Genomic DNA, 26,793 nt, shown 5'->3' with positions numbered 1-26,793 from the left:
GTACCTTGCATTTATCAATTTGCAATTTATAAAACATTTTCACCTCCCTGATCTCCTATACAATAATTATTATTATCATCAATATAGGAAAGTTGCCATTCACTGAGTGCTATCTTTTCATGAGACACTTTATATATACTATTTACTCATCCTCACAACTGTGTAAGGCTGTTACTATTATTTCTACCTCACAAACAAGAAAACTGAAGCTCAGTGAGGCTGATATATTTGCTTCCAATTGCGCAAATAGAAGGTTAGAGTGAGTACATGAGAAAAGCTGTGTGTAGAAGGCATTTACATTTTGGTATTTTATTCTTACCAACATATGACAACATTCAATGTGTTTTTAATCTCAAGGTTCCTGATTGTCATGGAAAAAACTCTTGGGCTGGAGGCACAAAAAGTAGGATCAAATATCAACACTGCCACCCTGACTTCTGCCAAGTGACAAAATATTTCAACTTCAATCTCCTCATTTGTGAAATGAAGGACATTATATTCAGTCCACACGTTGTCATGGGAATTATGTCAAATACTAGAAGGATTAAATGCTAGTAAAGGAAGCCAAGAAAGTCATGGCAGGCTGAGGTTCTTGATCTTTCAATAAGAAGAAGAAAAAAAAACTAGACCTGCCATTTATCACTGATCAAAATGGCTTGGTTCGCACAGTAAGTTTAGCTTCAAGTTACATTAAAACAAAATAAATAAAATACACTTAATCACTTTTTTAAAATAAAAAATATATACTTTTTAAAGTAAAAATTTAAATCTGGGCCAGGCACAGTGGCTCATGCCTATAATGCCCCTACTTTGAGAGGCCAAGACAAGAGGATTCCTGGAGCCCAGGAGTTCAAGACCAGCCTGAGCAACATAGCAAGACTCTGTCTCTACTGAAAGTAAAAAAAAAAAAAAAAGGAACTAGACATAGTGGCGTGCACCTGTAGTCCCAGCTGCTTGGGAGGCTGAGGCGGGAGGATCACTAGAGCCCAGGACCTGGATGCTGCAGTGATCTGCACCCAGCCTGGGTGACAGAGCAAGACCCTGTCTTTTAAAAATTTGTTTTTAATTTTTAAATGAAAAAATAAGTGCACAGGTACATTTGGTTGCTTTCTCACTAAGCTTTAAAGTTTCTTTCTTTTTATATTCACCTTCATACTTCAGTTAGAGAAAAACAATTTTGGGGTGATGTTTCTCAGTGTTCGTGTGTACCAGTTCTTCCTTTGCAGCTACAGTTTTTCTCACACAGCAGTCAGTGATCTCAGTGCCCTGATTGGCTGCATTTCTCTCAGCCTCTGGTTCAAGCAGTCACTTGACCGTGAACTCAACTAGTGGTCAGTATCAGGCCATGAAACAGGGTGAGATAAGAGGGTCCTGGAGTAGAAGCTGGGCTGAGCTGGCAGGAAGGGGGTGGGCAAAGCAGGTACATGCATCCTGACACAGGCAGCAGTCAGTGGCTGTGAAATAAGACCAACCACAGGTCAAAGGCAAGGTCACAGTCTAGATTGGAAAACTGGGGCTAAGGTCTAGAGAGCTGAGTTGCTCCAGATGGCACAGGACAGAATGGAAAGCAGGCATACAGGTATTCGTTGGACATTCAAGCTAACCTAAATCTAGCTTCCAGAAAAGACAGGCTCACACATATCTATTCAGGATGTTACTAAGGTATGCCCCCTCAAATTGTTTTAAGCACTTTTCCTGCTGAGGATGTAGAGAGAGGGAGCCAGGATTCTGCAAGTGCCACTTTTAACATGTAGTGGGGCCAAATGTGATTCTCTCCCCTCCCACACTCAGTGCTGTCTAGCCCAAATTTTACACCCTAAGAAGCCATGGATCATTGAGTTCAAAACACACTGTCTCCATCCACCCCTTGAGGCTAGGTTGAATGATTTGGGTGCAGACCTGGTGTTTAAGGAGACAGATTGGTGACATTAATTGTAATATGCAACTATGAGTTACAAAATCAACCCATAGCTAATTTCAACAACCAGAAGTTGTGGTGCCTGAGACAGTGCCCAACTGCCATGGTACCGTTTGTTTTGTTCCTTGTTCATATTATGATGAGGGGATTAAGTTGTGTTTGAATCAGCTTCATCTAGACACTGCAGTTCAAGTCTTTCGTCAGTAGCTGCATTTTAATCCTACTGGGTTTAATAACAATACTAAAAATCTTTATGGTATGTCATTTAATCATCGACCTTTGCATTACTTCAACAGCAGCCTTACAAGTAACAAAGAATAAATCCTGTGCTTGCCTCTAGGTTTTCCACAGAGGTAGTGAAAAGAACTGGATTTTCAAGTTCACTTTGCAAGAGGCAAGTAGGAAGGAGACTGAAAGCTGCTCGTAAATCAGTAAATCAGTTGCTTTAGGCAGGACACCTGCCCTGTCAGTCTCAGCTACATCCAAATGGAAAAATGGGTGATCTAGGATTACCCTCAGGCGATGCCAATGGCCAAGGCACTAAAAGGTCACATCTATTATTGCTGGCATTTCTCTCCCCACTGGGCTGTTTTTTGAGTGGATGTCATACTCATCTCATACAGAAGGCATGTCCATCATGCTAGAGCAGTGCTGTCAATGTTGGATCTAATAAAATACACCGTATTTTTCTTTTCTGCAAACTTCATTATACCTAGCTGCTGCTAAAAGATGATTCCTTTTTTCCTTACTACTCCAACATTACATTTTAGGGACATGAATCCTTAAGCAAAGTTTCATTTGCCACCTCTGATTTTAAAGTTAAAATGAGTCTTTTAAAAACATTAACCAAAATAAATGGCACAGTGAGTGCCATACCCAGAAGTGGCTACATAAAGCCACTACATAAACAGTCAATGCTCCCTTGGAAGAAGTCACTGGCCTTTATTAATAATGTCATGTTCACCAGCAAACAATTTGGCAAGTGTGTAGTATCAGAAGTTGGGGGAGGACTAGAAACACAATCTTAACACACAAAAATAAATGTGGATAAAAAAGTGTAGCAACAGCTGTTGCCAGCTGCAAGCAACCACGCAGTAAAATCCTGTCCAACTCCGCAGGGGACTGTATGAGGACTCTTAGAGCCTGAGATAGGAGTGACAAAAGATCGCATTGTAAGAACATCAAACGTGAACCCTGGCTAGCAAGCTAGGAATTACCAATAGGAGGAAGGAATTCAGAACATTGCCAAGAATTCTTCTTCCCCAGATCAAATCACTGCATAAAATCAGCCCTATTTGTTCTAAGAAGTCCACATTCATAAGCTTCATTTTAACTGAGCTTGGTTCTTAGCCTATAAGGCCCATAAGAACTCCTCTGGAATCTGCGGATCTCCATTTTAAAAGCATTATTGACACGAACCTGGGGAGGTGTTTTTCCTGGAGTTCTTTCTCACCAGACTGGTTCTGGCTGCCTCCTGGGTGATGAAGGAAAACTGAGGCACTTGCCAACATGTCATCCCCTCATTTTGCAACCCTCAGGCAGTTGCACAAAGGCTATGTGGAACTTTACCAACTAGTTAAAGGCAGAGTCTGGGACAGTCTTAAAGGAATTAGGACTACTGCAATGTCCAAGTGTTGCATATTAAGGAACTCCATCACAGGGACAGATAAACTAGGTGCAAGGCGATGCAATTAAGAGCCTTTCATTCAACACCTCTTCACTCACAACCCTGGGGTTTTGAAATGCAGAGCCTTTCAAGTCACACTTGAAAACTGTTGCCTAAGCAGCCTCTCCAGAGTTTTCTGATTCCAGAAGCTAAAAGAGCCCTAAGAAACCACAGGAGAAGCTGCCCTGCACTCCTTCTGTGGGAGTCACTGAGGACAGAAGAGTTACTCGATATCAAAGATCTTTAAGAGGCCTGAAAATTCTTCACTTACTTAGAGCTAAACCCATCTTAGAAATCTGCTTATTGTATATGTTTAGGTAACTCTCATTTGCCTGGAGAAACTTGAAAAAAAATTTTTTAGAAAGTAAAACAGGAAATTCAGAATAAGACATGGCCTTGACCAGCTAAATTAATTGCCCAAGTAACCTTTTGCATAAAGGAAACAGGATCAGGAAGGACTTTCATTCAAACCTTGCTATTTTGCCTTTAGCTAAGAGGACAGGATTCTTTTCTGAAATTTTTCTGTGAAGACCCCTAATAAATAATTTTGCTTTTTTCTCCTTCCTATTCTAGAAATAGAAGGGAGGAGGACCTATTTTGTTCCATCCTGTAGGCTGATCCTTTACACTTAGGACTGGAAGAAATAAAGTAGATTTTTGTGGAAATATAGAATATGCATTCACCAGCTGCATTGGAATCAGGAAGCATAAATCACAAGTAGCTTGGTCTCTCCACAGAAATGTGGAAATGGTAGGCCCTGAAAGAGCCTCAGTAGGGATGCATGTGATAGCTTCGTGGGCTGGGCAGACTAGCTGTGGAGATGCAAAAATCACAGCATGCAGCATGCATTCTCTCCAAAGATGGTCCATACCCCATCACCAGCACCCATGGACAAAATCAAGCCAAAGTTATAGGGTCTGTTTTAGGGAAACTACAACGACTGTTTTGAGGTAATAGCTTCCCATATGACTAAACTCTTTTGTGATAATAAAGTAAAAAGTAATGAAAAAAAGGTATTGTTAGTTTGATTTTATAATTTATCATAGTGGGAAGAATTCTTGACCCAGAGTTTAAAGACTTGACATTCCACTTTTAACAGTTTCATCTGACTTTGGACAAGTGGCTTAATTTTCTCATCTGTGAAAGCCTTTTTCTTCCTTTTGAAATGGAAATACCGATATTTGTTTTTCTCAGCCTCTGAATTTCTTAAAAGTTATAAATTAAGATCATGTGAGTAAAAAAAGTACAGGAGTAAAATGGTCTCATTCTATTGGGCTATTCTAAAAGAAACTATTTATATTTATTTCTTTAAAAGCACCTGTTGTGTCCTTAGTGTAGAGGCTAAAAATAAAAAGATTTTTTAAAAATCAGAAAGCACTTGTAATCATTCCGTTTATTCCTTCCCCATTTATTAGAAAAACTCCAGGGTGAGGGGGTCAGATTATGTCCCTTGATTTCAAGGCTGATCAGCTAATGTACATCATCAAATCCTTGGAAGCTCAGACATAGCCATGTGTCCTCCTTAACACCTGGCTGCATTTAAGTTTCAACCATAGCCCACACAGTTTTCTATTAGTAGTAGCACACTCAGTAAAAAAGAAAAGCCATCTTTTACTGTGCATCTGCTATGTGCAATTAATCGTTAATCCTCATTTAGAAAATATTTTTAGGTATCTTATACTTATTAACCCAGGTTTATCATAAAGAAACAGCATTACTCAAAGAAATTGGGTTAGACAGATTTAAAAATTTTTACCGTTAATGCTAATTCTTAAAAATAACTCTGAAGCAAAAGACAGTCTAGAGACTAAAGGAACATTGTAGATACTACTTCATCCTCATTCTATGTCTTTGTTTACTCTTTTAAGATCAGTAAAGAGGACCTCTGTAATGTACTTTTTCTGTGAACCCTGCCCTTGAGTAATGAGTCGTTCTGCAAATCATTAGTTCAAATAGTGCACTTGCCACTTTTCTTTGATAGATCTACTAAGACAAAGATCAGATAAGAGTAAATTAAAATGACAATCTCCTGCAGGCAACAATTGGTATTTCCATTACTAGAAGGCATTTAGTTATTGTACCTGTCTTTACTTAATCATGGCTCTAACTTGAGCATTTGATTTAAAAACTACTGCAGAGCAAGTCACCACCCTGTATTTAGCATACTGACTTAATAGTTAAAAGGGTATCACAAAAAAATGAATGAAAAAATTTGTTCACTGGGGTTAGGTACTAGTAAAAGCATTAAAAATTCAAGAAATCTTATGGGGGAAATCTAATTTAGAAAAACAGTGAGTAGTTTTTGAAGTGGCTGTTGAAGTGAATATTAATTCAGTATTCTTCCTAAAGGAGAAAGCATGTCAAGAAAACAGCATTTAGGATTTTTAAAAATGTTTGTAAAAGTCTACAAATATGTTTTTAATATATTACCTGGAAATGTTTGTTAAAAACATAGATTCCCAGGTCTTGCATGCAGAGATTTTGATTCAGTAGTGTTATAATTACACATCACTTCAGTATAAATAACTTTTGTTCATATAATCTAATGCCTAATAGGAATGCTTGATAGTGTCCTAATCAGGACCTGCCCTCTTCAGAGGTGGCTACTTAGCTATTTGTAGTGAAATCAACACCTAAAGTTTTGTTATTTACTTTAAAAGATGTTAGAAAGAATTTTGTACAATTAGAGGTATCAAGAGTAGTAATTGAGAAGGAAAAATTTTCTGGACCCAGAAAATGTCTTGTATGAACAAGACATAGGAGTGGAGAAGCCCAGCACTCAAAGGTCATTGATGGACTATGTGAGGTCTAAGCCCCACTGAACTCAGCTGCCTGACCCAAAAGAGGTCTTGATGTCATTGATGTCTGTTTGGAGTGAGCTTTTCATGCAAGGTGCTGGTTGGTGAGCCTCACTTGCAGCCAGCCCGCCTGAAATTACAGGCAAGACATATGACTATTTTCTGGCTGTTTGCTTATAACACATGTACACTTGGGAAATTTGATTGTTGAAGACTTGCTTTCACTGAAATACACCTCTTGGTAATTAGATTGTGAGGATGGAGCCATCTAACTCCCAGATACCTCTAACAAAGCTACCAATACTTACTAAAAGAGCTTATTTGTTGATCATCTAAACTGGCCAAGGCCATTCACAAAAATAAAGGATTGGTTGAGACACAAACATTGTGTTTTAATATCACTTCAGGTGACTCTGAAGCAGGTGATTTACAAACCGTACACTGGGAACCACTGGATTAAGAAAAGACATGTCATTACAAATGTATTTTAGAAATCTAGTCTTTGATAAAAGGATTTAAGAGCTGATTTCAGGAGTAAGAAGACATGTTTTTTTAATCTTAAAATGATTATAGATAGCTAGAACCCCCAAACAGATGCATGAAGGATGTTACTACAAGGTAACTAATAGAACTGACTTTCACCTCCCTTAATATTTACACTTGAGAACTTATCTCTTTTCATATTTACATATAGGATTTAGTTTAATCTACAGCAAACATGTATCTATGTAGCAAGTGTTTGAATTTCAGGCCACATGCAATATTTGAACTATTTTGTTTTATATCATCATCTATTTGCCTGAGAGTTAAAATCAAACTTTTTTTTTTTTTTTTGAGGCTTATGTCGATCATTTATATTTGTGCAGAATTTTATTATTTATTTATTTATTTATTTATTTATTTTGAGATGGAGTTTCACTCTTGTTGCCCAGGCTGGAGTGCAGCGGTGCAGTCTCGGCTCACTGCAACCTCTGGCTCCCGGGTTCAAGCGATTCTCCTGCCTCAGCCTCCTGAGTAGCTGGGATTACAGGTGCCTGCCACCATGCCTGGCTAATTTTTTGTATTTTAGTAGAGACGGGATTTCATGATGTTGGCCAGGCTGGTCTCAAACTCCTGACCTCAGGTGATCCACCTGTCTCAGCTTCCCAAGGTGCTGGGATTACAGGCTTGAGCCACCACGCCTGGCAGAATTTTATGCTTTATAAATCATTAATGCATGTTATTTCCTTTTTAGGTGAAAAATGTTACTTAATAGTGTCATCATCTGTTCTACAAGACTCATTAATTTCCCAAATAGTTATAGAAGATAAGATACAAATAGTATATTCTCAATTTTAAAAATAAATACGGGGATAGTACTATTAACCTGCCCAAGTTATCCATTCATGCAGTAGAAGAGATTCCTAATTATTAGCATAAAAGTTCACTAGACATTCTCTGAATATACAGTGTGTTTTTCTAGCCAGTAATTTCAATAAGCATGACAGTCAATGAGATATACTTAAAATTTAATATTTTCAAAAGCATGAAATTGTAGGACATTGTGAATGCCTCTATGCTGTGTATTAAAATGATCACATATAAAGAGTTGACTTGGTTGTTAATAAAAAACACCTATTAGCAGATTTAACAACTGTGTTAAAAATAAAATATTCCAAGACCGGAAATAAAAGGTTGAAACTTTTCTTTAGTTACAGCAATAAAAGCCATAAAAGTGATGGATTTTTGAAATTTATGTGTCAAATTTCAAACTATATTTGAAGAGTTAGATTTTGACACTTACAAAGTGTCATAAACATGACACTTACAAAGATCAGTGTTCTCATTCTCCCAGTAATGACTGACAGACACAGACGGGTCACTTCATTCCTCCCATTAATAGAACTGAGAGGGGAAAGGCTTTTTCCTTAATCCAAAAACAAACATGAGTATAGCAAAGCTCATTCACATGCCCAAATATCAATGTACCACACAACCTGAGTTCAGACCAGTGCACTTGGGTAAGCATAGTCCCTGATAACATTCTGCTCTTCTACATCTTTAAAAATATACAATAGTTTAAATTAAAAATGACCATTTAATTATTCTCTCTATAAGTGTCTATTGAGCGCCACTGTTTTCCAGGCATATTATAGGTGAAGAGAACATGGTGGTGAAAAAAATGATCAAGGCTTTATCATATCATAGAGATGCCATTTTAGAGATCGTTATAGACATTAAGCAAGTAAATTAATTTCACAATACAAACAAGATGTGACAAATGCTATGAAAGAAATAAGACAGAATGATATAATGGAGTGACTGGGAAAAGGAGGACATGTGAATTTGGAGTTCAGGAAAGTCATTTCTAAGCAGGAGATATTTGAGGCTATACAAAGGTCTGGGTACACAGCAATCTGGACAGCAGCACAGCAAGCACAAAGGTCCTAAAATGGGAACAAGCTCGGTATGGATGGAGACAAATACAAACACTGGAAGGAATAAAGTTACCAACACAGCTTTGTTACAGGTGATGAGAAAGCCCAACTGAGAGAAAACGATAGCTGTGAAATCCAGATAACCCATCCTGCCACTTCAGTTGATTAATCAGAATTTCTAGTTGTCTCAATGCAGAAATGTCTAGGCTAACATCACCATTTTCCATGACCCACTTCTCCACTGGAAATAAGATTTATCTTGCCACCCCAAATGATACCATTTCTGGAGGGGCAGGGAATTTAGGAGGCAATGTGAGAGTCAGGCCAAATTTAATAGTCAACAATGACACTTATTTTCACAATATATTATTCCTCATTTTAGGGAAAATATGAATCCCAGGAAAGCCACTTATTGTTGTGGAAGTCTAAGCATTGTAGAGCAGCTATGGCTTTTTGGAATTTGGTCCTGCCAAGGTGTGGATTTTTCCTTTCTGTGGCATTTAGCAGATCTCGTCCGTAACTAGGCACGGATGGCACTCTTTTTCACTTTTTGTTCCTTTTATACCAGAGTTATTTTCTAAGTACAAATTTAAATTTGAAACTCAACATAATTTATTTGCTTCCAGAAGAGTTCATGTTTTTAATTTTTAAATATTAAAATAAAAATTAGATGAAAAGTATCAAAGGAACTAGAAGAACAAAAGTTAAAATAAGAAATACTAAGGCTCTTAAATATAATTTAAAACTGACTTAAATATATACTTAAAAACACTGAAGAAATGCTTTTTTGAAAAACATTTTAGGTTACTAAAAAATCTTTAGGTGAAATTAATTGGTGTTAATAAATAAATGTAATAATCTAATATATATATTATATATGTATAAATTCAAATTATATTATATACTATATATAATATATAATTATATTATATACTATATATAATATATAATTATATTATATACTATATATAATATATAATTATATTATATACTATATATAATATATAATTATATTATATACTATATATAATATATAATTATATTATATACTATATATAATATATAATTATGTTATATATATAAATTTAGAAGTTATATATATAAAATTTAAAAGTATATATATATATATATATACACACTTTTAGTTTAGAAGAGCAGAGTCTGTGTAGATTAAACTCCTTCTTGGTAGGTAAAAGTAACTCAAAGATCATCCTGGAAAAGTATACTGGGAGGAGGCTGTTGGTGAAAGTGAAGTGAATACAAAACTAAACATCTTGAATTTGGCATAGATTCAGCTGAGAGAAGCAAAATTTCTAAGCAGAAAAAGAAGGATAAAGGTAAATGGGAAGGGTGTTTGGACTTATAAAGGCTCATTAAACTTTATATCCTTTCTCTATATAATTTTCTGCCAGTACAATAACACACCCTGGGTACATAATAAAATAAAAGGTGATAATAGTTAGGGTCCAGTGTCATTCTGCACCTAAAACTTTAAATAAATTACCATTCCATATGGATGTTAAAGCATTTATGTGACAAATCATCGCATAATTGTGTAATGAAAGGGGGTTGCTGTTTTTCAAATCTGTTGATTAATAGAGTAGTTCAAGCTAAAGTTACATTTTACAAAGTATACAATATTAGGAGGTAAATTACCTGGCAGGGGGTAGCCTGCTCCTGTCATTCCATGAGCTTCCGGAGTGAAGTAAGCCCAAGGATGAAGCCTGACTCTTGGTCATCTTGAGCCAAACCAAGCTACATCACCTAATCCAATCCTCCAGAAAATAGAATCAACTGGAGGTCAGTGGACAATTGTTGACAGTGGAAGGCTAAGCAAATGTATTAGCTTTGGAATTACACAGATCTAGGTTTAAACCCTAGGCTTATGGGATATAAGCAGCCACTTGCAAGTTTTGTAACCCTGAGGAGGTGTCTTCACCTCTCTAAGCCTCAATTTTTTTTTAATGTAAAACACAATTTTTTTTCTTTTTTCAGAAACAGAGTGTCACTATGTTGCCCAAGCTGGTCTGGACCTCCTAGGCTCAAGAGATCCTCCCACCTCAGCCTAAAACACAGATTTTAATGCCCAATTTTGTTATAATAAGAATTAAATAAGTTAATGCACGTAAAGTTTTTAGCACAGCAGTTGATCCCTATTGGGCCTTCAATAAACAGTACTTTGAAAAAAAAAGGAATTCCCTTTTAAACAATATCTTCTTATGCTTACTAAAGCCATAGAATGGGAGCTTGGGCCTCTTCCCACTCTGCGGATGTTCATCACCACAGCCCACTCTGCATATGAGATAATGAACCATCACTAACTGCAAAGGAGCAAACAACGTGTCTCCAGTCAGCCTTGGAGAAAATTGTTCCTGATCCCTCTCTTCTTTCAGGGGTTGCAGCAGCTCAGACAATCCTTACTGTGTGAAAGGAGGAATACTGTCATGGCATGAAAAAAGCATCACTATGGAAGCTTATTTTTCTGGTTTTCTTTTCTTTGAGCATGTTTAGAGCTTTGAACATGTAGAACTGGCCAGAGTCTGGCACATCCTAATCAGTTTTCTTTGCCTTCCTGAAAAGTCCTGTGTACCTTCTCATCATTCAGTTGGCATCAGTTCTCATCTTGGTCCAGGCTTAACTTGGACTTAAGAGTATTGTGAGCATAGGAGGGGAATTAGTGTGGCATTTGGTGGAGGTATAGTGAAGAAGGGAACTGGATTAGGAGGCTGAAGTCTTGGCTTCTTGGCTTGTTGCCAGTTGTGGCAAAGTACCTCAACATTTCTCAATTACAAATGCTAATTCTTACTATATAGCATTTGTATGTATGTGTGATGGTGAAATAAAATAATAAGAAAGGGGTTTATAAATTATATAGAGCTATTTAAAAATAAGACTTTTATTCTAGTAGACCTATTTGATTTATAAAATACATATTGTGTTATATTTAACTTTAATATTAATAAAATCTTCTCCATTTATGAATTCCAATATTGCTCCAAAATGGACTTTATTCTTACCCTGCATATCTATAAAATGTGCCATTATAAATAACATATATTACAAATGATTAGTAATTTAATTATCTGATTTTAAATTAACATTAAGATACTAGTTCAGATCAGCCTGTAAACACACAAATTATTCTCCTGATAAATTACTTTTGCTTATATTGCTTAAGTAACTAACAAAGGTAGAGTTGGAAATCTTGAGTGTACAAAATATTTTTCATTTAGAAAATCTAAAGAATTACATATTATAATATTAAGCCATATCTTCTGCTAACATGAGTGAAACAGGACTTGGCTTTCTAAAATCTAGGATTTGATAATTCTCTTTTACAATATAAGAAAATTAAGCAATTGAAACTAACATAGCCCTTGTAGAATTTTTTACAACACCTTTTTTTAGATATGTGTACTTCCTGATAAGCAGAGATGATGAAATAATGGCCTATTAAAAGCAAATAAGTTTCTATAAAAATGCCCAAGCATGGATTTAAGGCATCTCCTGCATGCACAGTTGCAGTTAGTTATTCCAGGTACTATTTTTGTTTTCAGGAAAAGAAAACTCAGTAGAAGATAATGGCAAGTCCAGACTGGGGATATGATGACAAAAATGGTAAGAGTTCTCCTGTTTATATAGATCAAAATGATAGCTTGTTCCCATTTCCAACAGAAGAGATATTAAGCATTTAAAGTAATTGTACAGCCATAGGTTAATTGTTGAACTGTCTGCTTTAAATAATTATGCTATCTTTGCATGTATTCTTAGCATTGTCTTTTGGGGCACGGCTGACTACAAAATATGTTTGATATGTATATACAGGCATACCTCAGAGATACTGAAGTTGCAATTGCAGACCTCTATCATTAAGCAAATATCACAAGAAAGCAAGTCACATAAAATTTGGAGTTTCCCAGGGCATTTACAAGTTATGTTTACACTATGCTGTTGTCTATTAAGTGTGCAATAGCATGTTTAAAAAATCTACGTACTCTAATTAAAAATACTTTGTTGCTGAAGTATGCTAGTGATCATCTCAGTCTTCAGAAGTATTAATTTTTTTTCTTTGACACAGAGTCTTGCTCTGTCGCCCAGGCTAGAGTGCAATGGCATGATCTAGGCTCACTGCAACCTCTGCCTCCCAGGTTCAAGTGATTCTCCTGCCTCAACCTCCAGAGTAGCTGTGACTACAGGTGCCCACCACCACGCCTAGCTAATTTTTTTCTATTTTTAGTAGAGATGGGGTTCCACCGTGTTAGACAGGATGCTCTCGATCTCCTGACCTCATGATCTGCCCTCCTTGGCCTCCCAATGTGCTGGGATTACAGGCATGAGCCACCGCGCCCAGCCAAGTATTAATCTTTTTGATGGTGGAGGGTCTTGCCTCAATGTGGATGACTGCTGACTGATCAGGATAGTGGTTGCTGAAGGTTGGGAAGGCTCAAAGTTATCCATGACTTTGGAATCAACTTCTTCCAAACTCCTGTTAGTGTTGATAACTTGACCTTCTCCCATGAATTACAAATGTTCATGCAGAATGGTGAATCCTTTCCAGACAACTTCCATTTCCTTTACTCAGATCCATCATAAAAAAAATTATTATCTATGGGAACTACAGCCTTACAAAGTATATTCTTAAATAAGATTTGAAAGTTGAAATTCCTCCTTGATCCATAGACTGCAGAATAGATGCTGTGTTTTCAGGCATGAACATAACATCAATCTCCTTGTACATCTCCATCAGAGCTCCTGGGTGACCAGGTGCTTTGTCAATGAGCAGTGATATTTTGAAAGGAATCTTCTTTTACTGAGGAGTAGAGCTCAACAGTGGACTTGAAAATAGTCAGTAAACCAGGCTGTAAACAGATGTGCTGTCATTCAGGCTTTGTTGTTCCTTTTATAGAGCACAGGCAGAGTAGATTGAGCATAATTCTTAAGGGTCCTAGGATTTTCAGAATGTTAAATGAGTGTTGGCTTCAACTTAAAGTCAACAGCTACATTTGACCCTAACAAAAGAGTCAGGCTGTTTTTAAAAATTTTGAAACCATGCATTGACTTCTCCTCTCTAGCTATGAAAGTCCTAGATGCTATCTTTTTCCAAAAGAAGGCTGCTTTTTCTACTCTGAAAACCTGTTGTTTAGTGTAGTCACCTTCATTGGTTATCTTAGCTAGATCTTCTGTATAACTGTCTGCGGCTTCTTTATCAGCACTTGCCACATCACCTCACACTTTCATGTTATGGAGATGGCATCTTACTTTAAATCTCATGAACCAACCTCCACTAGCTTCTAACTTTTCTTCTGCAGCTTCTTTGCCTTTCTCAGTCTTCACAGAATTAAAGAGAGCTATAGGCTTGCTCTGATTAGGATTTGGCTTAAGGGAATGTGGTTGTTGGTTTGATCTTCTATCCGAACTACTCAAACTTTCTCCATATCAGCAATAATGCTGTTTGCTTTCTTATCATTTGTGTGTGCACTGGTGTAGCACCTTTAATTTTCTCCAAGAACTTTTCTTTTGCATTCATGGCTTGGCTAACTGGCACAAGAGGTCTAGTTTTTGGCCTGTCTCAACTCTTGACATGCCTTCCTCACTGAGCTTAATCATTTCTAGCTTTTGATTTAAAGTGAGAAACATGTGACTCTTCCTCTCACTGGAGTACTTACTTACAGGTCTTTGTAGGGTTATTAAACAGATTAATTTCAATATTCTTGTCTCAGGGAATAGGGAGACTTATAGAGAGGGAGATAGATGGGGAATAGCCAGTCAGTAAAGTAGTTAAAACACACACAACATTTACAGATTAAGTTCATCATCTTAGTTGGACATGGTTTATGGTGCCACAACACTATTACAATAGTAACATCAAAGATCTCCATGATAGATATATGAACAATTAAAAAGTTTAAAATATTGTGAGAATTACAAAATGTGACAGAGAGACATGAAATAAACACATGCTGTTGAAAATATGCCCCTAATAAGCTTGCTTGATGCAAGGTTGCTACAAATCTTCAGTTTGTAAAAAATGCAATATCTGCAAAGCACAATAAAGTGAAGTGCAACAAAATGAGGTAAGCTTGTATTAGAAATCTATTGCTAATAATAAAATATGTATGGTCTGATTCTATAGACTATAAGTATACATCTATATTAGTAGTATTGACAAATTCACTATTTTATAGTACAACGTAGAAAAGGGGCCTGGTGCAGTGGCTCATGCTTGTAATCCCAGCACTTTGGGAGACCAAGACAGGTGGATCACTTGAAGTCAGGAATTCGAGACAAGCCTGGACAACTTAATGAAATCCCATTTCTACTAAAAATACAAAAAAAAAATGGCCAGGCATGGTGGCATGCACCTGTAATCCCAGCTACTTGGGAAACTCAGGCATGAGAATCGCTTGAGCTTGGGAGGTGGAGGTTGCAGTGAGCCGAGAGTGCATCACTGCACTCCAGCCTGGGTGACAGAGCAAGGCTCTGTCAAAAAAAAAAAAAAAAGAAAGAGAGAGAGAGAGAAAGAAAGAAAGAAAGAACGAAAGAAAGAGAGAGAGAGAGAAAGAAAGAAAAGAAAGAAAGAGAGAGAGAGAGAAAGAAAGAAAGGAAAGAAAGAAAGAAAGAAAAAGAAAAAGAAAGAAAGAGAAAAAGAGAGAGAGTAAGAAAGAAAGATAAGGGACATTTTCAAACACAGAATTTCTATTAATCTTAAGAGAATATCATTTAATACACTTAAATAAACCCTAATCTAATAAGCAGACAGGTAACTATACTCCTAAAACTTGGAATCAAGCATTTGATAAAGCATTGATTTTACACGTGTTTGTCCTGGTAGGTCCTGAACAATGGAGCAAGCTGTATCCCATTGCCAATGGAAATAACCAGTCCCCTGTTGATATTAAAACCAGTGAAGCCAAACATGACACCTCTCTGAAACCTATTAGTGTCTCCTACAACCCAGCCACAGCCAAAGAAATTATCAATGTGGGACATTCCTTCCATGTAAATTTTGAGGACAACGATAACTGATCAGGTGACCTGAAAGAACCTTCTGATATTTTTCTTGCAGTCTACTGGGGAAATTTAAAAAACAGTGCTCGAAAAATATGACACCCATTCTAAGTCTTTTGTGCTTGTGCGCAGCATTGCTGTAATCTACTGAGGCATCTTGGACTTCTGGAAAACTCCCAGGTGGTAAAGAAAATTTTTGGAACTCCCAGCTCTCTATTTTCAGTCTTTCTTTTCAAAGTCACCATCACGTCTCTTCTCGTCATTCCAGTATCTGTATGCTCACTTCACTGTCTCTGAATAAACAGCATTTATCCAGAAAGGTCTAGTGAACCAGTCATTACAAATATAACAACTAAAAAGAAAAATATTTTCTAATTGGGATGAGTATGAATGCGCACAGTAGAAAAGAAAAACAAAGCAGTAACTGAATTATCCTTATACTCCAGAATCTGGAACAAATTTTGCTACAGAGTTAGCTTTTCATGAAGTTTTATTCAATATTTTATTCAATGACAATTCCATAAAACAGTTCTACTGATTTAAAATGCTAAATTTGTTTACTAGTTTCTGAGGCCTAAATTTTAGGCACCTTGGGGCTATGTCCATTATTAATATTAGATTAGGTCTGGTATTATGTGCATTTAACTAATATTATCACTGGATAGGCTCTCCAAACAAAGTTTTATAAGTGCCCCACTGCCCCACTGGTACTCTCTCTTGGTCCCTGGCCACGGATTCTCAACAAAGCTGTCAAGATATACTGTTGTGTCTTCATCAGTTACATAGTAGGTGATGAATGGTTCATTACTCAAAATAAACTACTAAAGATTTTTGATGCATACTGTCTTTTGAAGGGATAAACTTGCAAATTAAAGGAGATTCAAGGACAGCCCTGTAATGATGTAATTCACTCACATGGCAATATGCTTTCTAGGAGTTAGAAATAGGTAAAATTGTACCTCGTGTGCTGGGAAATGTGTATAATTCATGGAATATCTCATCAATGCCATAGTCAGGGGTGCACCATACATATGACTGTCATCCTCATGGATGTGGGGGAAAACAAGATGAAAGTCTAGGCACTAATGTTTGTTTTCACTTCTACTCAACACAATTTAGTGTTAGTTTATATTAAATGCAAAGATAAGCTAGAGTTTGTGGAGCATCAGGCTAACAATCGGTTCCCTTTTCTTCCAGTGCTGAAAGGTGGTCCTCTCTCTGACAGCTATAGGCTTTTTCAGTTCCATTTTCACTGGGACAGTACAAATGAGCATGGTTCAGAACATACAGTGGATGGAGTCAAATATTCTGCCGAAATAATGTAATTTAGTAAGTGAGAGATAATTACCCTGAGAGTACTCCCAGAAGCAGCTTCTCCCTTCTCTTCTAAGACAACATCATAATGACTCCAAAGGAATGGGTATTCCAGTAAGGAACTCCCAGGTTCCATTAAAATCAAGCACAGACACATAATGTTTGGCAAGAGAGGGAAAATTTTCATGTGGAAAGAGGCAGCTAAACTACTGAGCCCAAGATTCACCTTTCCCTGAGAATGCCTCAAAAACTGTTACCTTGATATCAAAGCCAGCTTCAAACGATGACACTGCTCTCCTTTAAAGCTGTAACCCCAAATGGAACACACCACCATTTCCTCTTTATTTAAATGTTCAAGTTTGGATACACCAGCAGTATCGTTGTGGCCAAGCCAGGACAATTCAATGAGACTCTACTAAGAGCAATAGTCATAGCAATGGTCACTGAACAGCATACACCTAGATGAGGGTCTGAGTTTCCCTGGCTCTTAACCTGCTCTCACATGGAAGTTTGTGACTTACTTCAGGACATCATTATCAGTATATCCAAAGAAAAATGGAGACATGTACACCAAACTGTCAACAGAGGGTCTGGGAGATTAAAATGGGAGAAATTTTGCTCTTTACTTTAGATGTATGAATTATATAATACATGTGTACCCATATATGCAGGTAGACTTTTTAATTTTATTTTCATCAGATGAATTCTATAATATATATAATTCTGCAACCTGCTTTTTTTCTATTTACTCATTTATCATGACAATTTTTAAAAATCAGAAGATTGAATTCCACCTTTTTTACTGTGTCACCATAGTATTTCATTTGGGTGAATGCATCAGAATTTATTTAACTGCCTTCTATTGATGAACAATCACAACATATGATTTTTGTTATATTGGTTTCTTTTGCTTTTATTAAAAAATGCTTCAGTGAATATATCGGTACATATATCTTGTGCACTAGTGAAAGTAATTATATAGGATAGATTTTTACAGGGAAGACTGCTACGTTACAAAATATGTGTATCTTTTATTATGATAGAATATCGGCAGATTGTATACAAATAAAACTTGCTTTACCTTGTGTTGTAAAGCATGACTAACACCTTTCAATGCACAGAAATCTGTTAATTGGGTTTTCCCCTCCATAAAATTGAATGTAGATTAAAATTAAATGGACTAAGAGCCTAAATTAGTATTATCTTTTTGGAAGGATAGTTGGTAGTATCCAAGAAAATTAAATTAGTGACTCTCTCATCTAAATTGAGAAAAATCAATATAATCCATGCTAGATATGAGAGACAGCCACAAAGTTTAGCATATGATTAAATTCAGTTCAATAAACCTTCTTAGGATACCTATAAGACAATAGGTTTGAGAGGCAGTGCAGCCTGTTGCTTAAGAATGCAAGTACCCAGCTGACTGCCAGGGTTTGAATCAAAGCTCGACCACTTACTAGCTGTACAACTTCGAACAAATCACTCTACACTCCAATATTCCTATATAGAGAATCTAGATAATATAGCATTAGTATCTATCTTAATAATTGTTGACAGCATGAAAAGAGTCAACCCATACAGAGCACACTTAGACCAGCACCTTTCATGTTGCATGTGCTGAATAATGTTACTTAACATTTCCATAGAGACACAAGCAAACGCTTTTCAAGCAGGGAAGTATAGGCATAAATTATTGTGATTAAATAAATATAGCAGTAAATGGCAGTATGACTATTCACAAAGAAGCATGGGAATACAGATGTAAGAATAATTAATTACAAGTAGGGACAGAATCTACACTGGCATGGTCAGAGGAAATTGCAATAAGTGATCCCTCTTAATATACTGTCTTAATCATTTTTTTTTCATTCAACAAATATTCATTGAACACCTGCAATATGCCAGATACTGTCTTTATTTATTTTTTGTTGTTATTTATTTATTTATTTTTGAGAAAGTGTCTTGCTCTGTTGCCCAGGCTGGAGTCCAGAGGCGTGATCTCGGCTCACTGCAACCTCCTCTTCTCAGGTTCAAGTGATTCTCCTGCCTCGGCCTCCTGAGTAGCTGGGATTACAGGCATGTGCCACCACACCCGGCTAATTTTGTATTTTTAGTAGAGATGGAGTTTCACCACGTTGGTCAGGCTGATCTCGAACTCCTGACCTCGTGATCCGCCCGCCTCAGCCTCCCACAGTGCTGGAATTACAGGTGGGAGATACTGTTTTTAAAAAGTACTTGCTATCAGAACTTGCATTTGATAGGGAAAATAAAAGTTTCAGAGGAAGGAAGGAAGGAAAGAAGGGAGGGAGGGAGGAAGGAAGTGAGGGAGGAAGGAAGGGAGGGAGGGAGGAAGGGAGGTAGGAGAATAGGAAGAAGAGAGATTAAATAAGTGATATGGATAGAACTGTTTTGATTTGTGGTGGTTACTTTATATTGGATGATCAGAAAAGAATTATTTAAGGAGTGGCATTTGAGTTCAACCCTAATTCAAGACAAAAGTCTGCCATTTGAAGATCATGGGGAAGGAAATTCCAGAGAAAATTAGAAGCTAATGCAAAGGCTCAAAGTTGTGAACATGTGACGAAGTATAATCTGTAAGATGTGAATGTTGATAGGTGGGGAAAGTAAGAAATGAATGATAATTGTTGTACTTATTGATTGAGCAATTTAAAAACCTTACCCTAAGAAGGTAAAATTAAGCAGGTTTGGCAAGAAGGAAATCTAGAGTTCTATTTTGGCCAGATTAAGTCTGAAACATCTATTAGACATCCATGTAGAGATATCAAGAATATATCAAGAATACATATATACATACTTGGATGTACAAATCTAGAGTTTGCAGAGACATTAAGCTGGAGATATTTATTTGAGAGGTGTTTAGAAAGGGCACTAATGTGCCCGAAAGAATCTGTTCTTGGCCAAGACTCCCAGGTACTCCAGGAACCCTTTCTCATAAATTTACTATAAAGTACCTCATGTGAGAGAAAATTACTTCAATTATTTTCTCAAAAACTAGTTAGTCATATTTCCTGATCTTTTCATAACAAAGAAAGATACATTTAAAGGAGTAATATTCAATAACAATATCGTAGGAAAGGACATTTTCTTACTGCTTCCAGGTTTTGTAATCTCTACTTGGCACACAGATAACCCTTCCTACGAGTGAGAACATAACTCTTCTAATCCACTGGATAAAGGTTCACATAAGTTTTATGTATCTAAGCCAAGATACATCATCATACGGTAACAAGTTAACTTATAACTTACCTTTTTTCATCACACTGGTATAAATAATTAATTAACCATAGTATCATTTTTAGCTTCACATAGCTCACTGGAATTCTGCAAAGTACTCCAGCCTTGCTGAAGCTGTCTCAAAGGCTGATGGTTTGGCAGTTATTGGTGTTTTGATGAAGGTGAGTTACAGATAATTACACAGCTCTGCTTCCACTGTCTTACCAATTAGACCTCAAAATAGAAGGAAATAAGGTAACATATATTTTAGAATTTCTTATTTTAAAGTTTCCATTTAACTGATGACTACAGGTGAACAAATAGTTCCCTAGTATTTTATTGCTTGGTTTTATCTCTGCCCTCTTAAAGAGAGAAATGAGTTTCAGGTGGAGGTGAGATAGAACGGTGTTCATAGGGAAAAAGGAATTTCTATTTTCCATCTCTTCCAAATTCCTCTTCCTCTAAACTTCCTACATCATATATTCTGAAATTTATTAATTTAATATCTCATCAGGAAAGAAATATTATTAAATATTAATAAGGAAACCTGAAATCATAGATTCAGAAATTTAACAACTTAATATCTCATTAGGAAAGAAATAGTAAGAGAATTTTTTCTTGCAAAGAACATTCAATTGATTTTTTAAATGGGAGATGTTGCTCAAATCCTCTATAGAAGAATCCCTGAAAAGTTCCACGAAAAAGTTATTATTAAATTGCGTATGCCTGGGTAACCAAGTAACTCTTGAAATTATAGCACCTCTACTTAACCTTTACTGAGCACTTACAATATGCCAAATACTGTAGTAATGAAAACTAATATAACAGACCAAAATAAGAGATTTGTTTTTGTGTCAGTTTTGATAAATTACTAGATTTTGCCCTGTATAACTTTGAACATATTGCCAATAATTCAGTTTAAATCAAGCTTTTAGTTTGCTACTTTATCTGTAGGTACATATTATAAACAATTTATAGAGTACAAAGGCCCTCAAAGACATACAGCTTGAAAAATTTCCCCTTCTAAAGCAGAGAGAAAATACCTTACCTCTTGTCAGTTGTTAATTGAAAAAAAATTCAAAACTTAGCTAAGCAGTGTTCGATTGATAATAATCTTTATCGCATACTTTATTTTCTTAAATCTCCAGGTTGGTGAGGCCAACCCAAAGCTGCAGAAAGTACTTGATGCCCTCCAAGCAATTAAAACCAAGGTAAACACACTACATAAGTAGTTTAAATCAGAGAACAGGAATTTACAGATCTATGGAAATCATTTAATGAAATATTAAAACTGGGGAGTAGGAAGGCCATAGCAAAAGCTACCAGCTGAAAATCAAGGTGCTACTTCAATACTGCCTACCTCTGAGAAAGTCTCTAATGCAGGGAATTGTTTTGGTTTTTTGTTTTTCATAGTTATGGTTTATTTATTTCAGCAGAATATGGCCTGTAGAAAACCAGATTACATAGCCATTTAAATTTGCTTGAAAAACTATATCTAACAAAATTGTGATTTTCCATTTGATAAATAAAGATATCTCTAGCTTTTTAGCAGTACAAAAATTCAGAAGTAAAGGGCATTCTTTTGAGATATGATTGATATACAATCTTTGATAACCGTAACTCTTGTCAACTCAAAAAAATATGGATTTTTTTATATACACAAACAGCTTTATTGTTTTAATGGTAAGCAGTTAAACCATAAATCAGAGATTTGTCATGTTTTGCAGCATGGAGAACTGTCATATATTTGTGTAAAATAAATCTGATTTATGCTGATTCTAGAAAAGATTAAACTTAAATGAGTGTCTTATAAAGTATAAATGACAGAAGATAAAAAATAAGCCCTCAACTCAAGAGTTATCAAAAAAAAAAATGAAAAGAAAATATAAGGAAATAACTAGTGAAGATAAAAGCAGAAAAGAATAAAATAAGAAAGAAAAATGATGGCCGGGTGTGGTGGCTCATGCCTGTAATCCCTGCACTTTGGGAGGCCGAGGCGGGTAGATTGCTTGAGGTCAGGAGCTCAAGACCATCCTGGCCAACATAGTGAAATCCTGTCTCTACTAAAAATACAAAAAATTCGCTGGGCGTGGTGGTGCACACATGTAGTCCTAGTTACTCGGGAGATTGAGGCAGGAGAATCGCTTGAACCCAGGAGGTGGAGGTTGCAGTGGGCCGAGATTGTGCCACTGCACTCCAGCCTGGGTAACAGAGTAAGACTTCATCTTAAATAAATAAATAAATAAATTTTAAAAAGAAAAATGATGACTAAGTAAGGGGTAAAATTTTATCAATAAATTGAAAAGTTGATTCTTTGGAAAAACAACAAAAAAGTCAGACTTTGGGGAAGCTGGATAAAGAGAAAAAAAGCAGTACATATAAAACATTATTAGAAATAAATAGGTTGTGACTAAAGATATAGAAGAGAATTTTAAGAGACAAAATTTTTTATAACATTATGGCAGTAAATTTGAAAATTTAGATAAAATGCATAATTTTCCAAGAAAATGTGAAGTAAGGGCATTGACTCAAAAGGAGTTAGAATACCTAAATAGACTGAGAACCTAAAAGTAAATTTAAACAGTAGTCAAAATGTATCTATTAAACAAAATTCTAGGCCCAGACCACTTCATGGAAAAGGGTTACTCAACTTTTAAGAAACAATCATGCCAGTGTTAACTAAACTGCCCAGATGAAGGAACAGACAGAAAACTTCCCATCAATTTAATGGAATCTGATACCAAAACCGGGTATGAAAACTACAAAACAGACAAACAAAACAAAAAACATAGGATAAACTTTCTTAGGAATGTAGCTAAAGGAAATCCTAAAATTTATTATAACAAATCAAATTCAACAGTGTATTAAAAGAGTAGTTTCTGAACTAGTAGAGTTTCTGAACTAGTATTTTTGGGAAAATAAAAGAATGACTCAATATTAGAAAATCTTAAATTAATTCATTATATTAACTAGTTAAAGATGAAGAAAACCTCATGATCAACTTGTTAAATGCTTAAAATCATTTGATAAAAGTTAATGCCCTTTCTTTAGGATGAAACAAAATGAAAGAAAACTGTCTGAAAACTTATTGAATTTGATAAAGAATTTACCTAGAAACTTGTATCAACATTTAACTTCATAGTGAAACACTTGAAGCATTTTCATTTCAATCAGGGACAAGACCAAGGTGCCACTGTGACCATCACAATTGAAAATTATAATAAGGGTCCTAGTCAGTGCAACAAAATAATGAAAGAGTACATATTATGATAGATATTGAAATAGCAAAAACAAAACTATCATTGTGTGCAGTTGATATCATCACTAATATCCACCTGAAAACTCCAGAAGAATCATCTAAAATACAGAATGCATAAAAGATTAGCATACAAATATCAGTATATTTCCTATACACCAGTAATAATCAGAAAAGATGATAGGAATAAATAGAATAAAACTAAAACAACCAATATGCATGTCAATAAAGATTTTTGCCATTGAAATAGAATCTGGCATCATTCCTAGAGAAAAAACAAAAGCTTTATACTAGAAATTAAATATGTTTTAAAGATATAGATTGTAAAAAAGGTTTTTGAATCTTTGCTTATCTGCAACCAAATGAAGAAGGAAACGTCTTGGTCAAAAACTTACATATAACACATTTTTCATCTTTTTTTCTTCTGTTGATATTGTTGTTTATATCCACAAACACACCAGTCATTAAATACTAAATAGTAGAAAAATCAATGACTCTTAGCTAAAATCTCTAAATAATGTATAACAAGATAATATAGCATATATATGTCACATATATTCATATAAGTATTTTATATCATGCTGTAATGATGTATTCTTTTCTTCCAGGGCAAACGAGCCCCATTCACAAATTTTGACCCCTCTACTCTCCTTCCTTCATCCCTGGATTTCTGGACCTACCCTGGCTCTCTGACTCATCCTCCTCTTTATGAGAGTGTAACTTGGATCATCTTTAAGGAGAGCATCAGTGCCAGCTCAGAGCAGGTAGAGCTGTGAATGAATGGGAACTGGGAATGCGTAGCAGGAATATTACTTTAATTGATAGTATCAGTGAGAGAGATTATTATTTCAGTCAGCTTTGTGAGAAGTTCATTTTTCCTCCCAACTTAAAAATATTAATTTGGGGACATAGGTTTATTAAACTATCCAAAAATGCATTATAATACTTTTTTTTGCCTTTGGCAGAAAAAAAAATGACTCCCACCACTCCTTCCTCCTTAATAAGGAAAAGTCCAACCTTGTTAAATATCTTCTTAAGCATTTCAGAAATAAAGGAAAAACTGTGACTGGACATTTCAATAAGACTTTGGGGAATTGTGGCTCCCAGCTGGCATACCTTGATAGTTGGAAAAATATTTTTATTCCTTTTGTGGAGTTTAAACTTTTAAATATTCAACAAAATATCTCATTAACTGTTGTTTATAATGGTGATTATAGTATCATTCATTGCTCAACCACGTTTATTAGGTGCCTTACATATGTTTTATTAGCCAATTCTCATAACAAACCTACAGGACAAGCATTGCAGCCTGTTGCTAACTGACATTTATTGAGCACGTGGTATATGTCAAGCATCATTCTAAGGGCTTTGCGTGTATTAACCCATTTAATCTTCACAACAACACAGTGAAGTAAGTACTATATGGAAACTAAGGTACCAAGCTAATAAGTCACTCACCCAACGTACTCACAGCTGAAATTAAAAAGTTGATACTTTAACCCAGTCATCAATAATTAAAGCAAAATGCCTGGTTCAAAGGAATGAATATAAAGGATTTGGGGCTTTCTCTCTTTCTATTAGTGATATTACTGCAATTTCTAACTCAGTTTTCTAAATATCAGTGCGTTAGTAATCCTGTAAATAAAATGCTTTATGTAACTTTAAAAACTTTTTATTTTAAAAATATTTTATCCTTCCAGCTGGCACAATTCCACAGTCTTCTATCAAATGTTGAAGGTGATAATGCTGTCCCCATTCAGCACAACAACCGCCCAACCCAACCTCTGAAGGGCAGAACAGTGACAGCTTCATTTTGATGAGTCTGAGAAGAAACTTGTCCTTCCTCAAGAACACAGCCCTGCTTCTGACATAATCCAGTAAAATAATAATTTTTAAGAAATAAATTTATTTCAATATTAGCAAGACAGCATGCCTTCAAATCAATCTGTAAAACTAAGAAACTTAAATTTTAGTTCTTACTGCTTAATTCAAATAATAATTAGTAAGCTAGCAAATAGTAATCTGTAAGCATAAGCTTATGCTTAAATTCAAGTTTAGTTTGAGGAATTCTTTAAAATTACAACTAAGTGATTTGTATGTCTATTTTTTCCAGTTTATTTGAACCAATAAAATAATTTTATCTCTTTCTTTCTATTGTGCAGTTTCTAAAACCATTAAGTTTCTACTCCATTTACATTCAAAAATCTTAAATACTTTACTTGCAAGAGTATTTTGCCTCAAATATAACAACCTAAGAGCAGCTGGAGATGAAATATTGAGAAATTAGTTTGCTTACTCCTGAAGACAAAAATACAGCTGAGATGACAACTGGATTTAATATCGTTATGCTGGCCCAACATTGCTACCATTTGTGTTGTCTGTGATCAAAATGATTATCTTTTATATAGGAAGATGATGCTTCTAGATATTGCTTTCACTTCTTCTCCCCACGTTAGCAAGGACAATGCTTCTCTGCCATTATTACAACTCGTTAGTTTGCATGGAGAATCTTTACTTTAAAATTGGAAGAAAAGTCACAAGTGAATGGTTTATAAAAATGCCAAAGAAGTCATTTGTGCTTAGAATCCTATAGAAACATCATGCAATCTTTTAGTCAGATGTGCACTTCACCTTATGCTATTTTTATCTTTAATTGACACACAATAATTGTACATGTTTATGGAGTACAGTGTGGTGATTTTTGTTTGTTTGTTTTTTGAGACAAGGTCTCACTCTGTCAGTCAGGGGGAATGCGATGGTGGGATCATAGCTCACTGCAGCCTCAAACCCCTGGGCTCAAGGGACCCTCTCACCTCAGCCTCTTGAGTAGCTGGGACTATAGATGCATGTCACCATGCCAGCCTAATTTTTAAATTTTTTTTGTAGAGACATGGTCTCTCTATGTTGCCCAGGCTAGAAGTGTGATATTTTGATTCATGTATACAATGTGTAATGATCAAATCAGGGTAATTAGCATATCCATCACCTTAGACATTTATCATTTCTTTGTGTTGAGAATATTCAAAATCCTTTCCTCTAGCTATTTTAAAATATACAATAAAGTATTGTTTATTATAGTCACCCTATTATGCTGTAAAACACTAGAACTTATTCCTCCTATTTTGCCAAAGCCATATCAACATCCAGAATTCTACAAATCCTGTGTCCGGTGTTTAATCTTG

The 26,793-nt window shown here is 35.7% G+C and overlaps 1 pseudogene; it reads left to right on the top strand.

Moving 5' to 3' along the window:
- Positions 1-2,239: 2,239 nt before the first annotated feature.
- LOC129061073 (carbonic anhydrase 1-like) lies at positions 2,240-25,759 on the top strand (annotated as a pseudogene).
- The last annotated feature ends 1,034 nt before the right edge of the window (positions 25,760-26,793 follow it).

Source organism: Pongo abelii, chromosome 7 (assembly GCF_028885655.2).
Source record: "Pongo abelii isolate AG06213 chromosome 7, NHGRI_mPonAbe1-v2.0_pri, whole genome shotgun sequence".
NCBI lineage: Eukaryota > Metazoa > Chordata > Mammalia > Primates > Hominidae > Pongo > Pongo abelii.
This window is presented reverse-complemented; position numbering and strand designations above follow the sequence as displayed.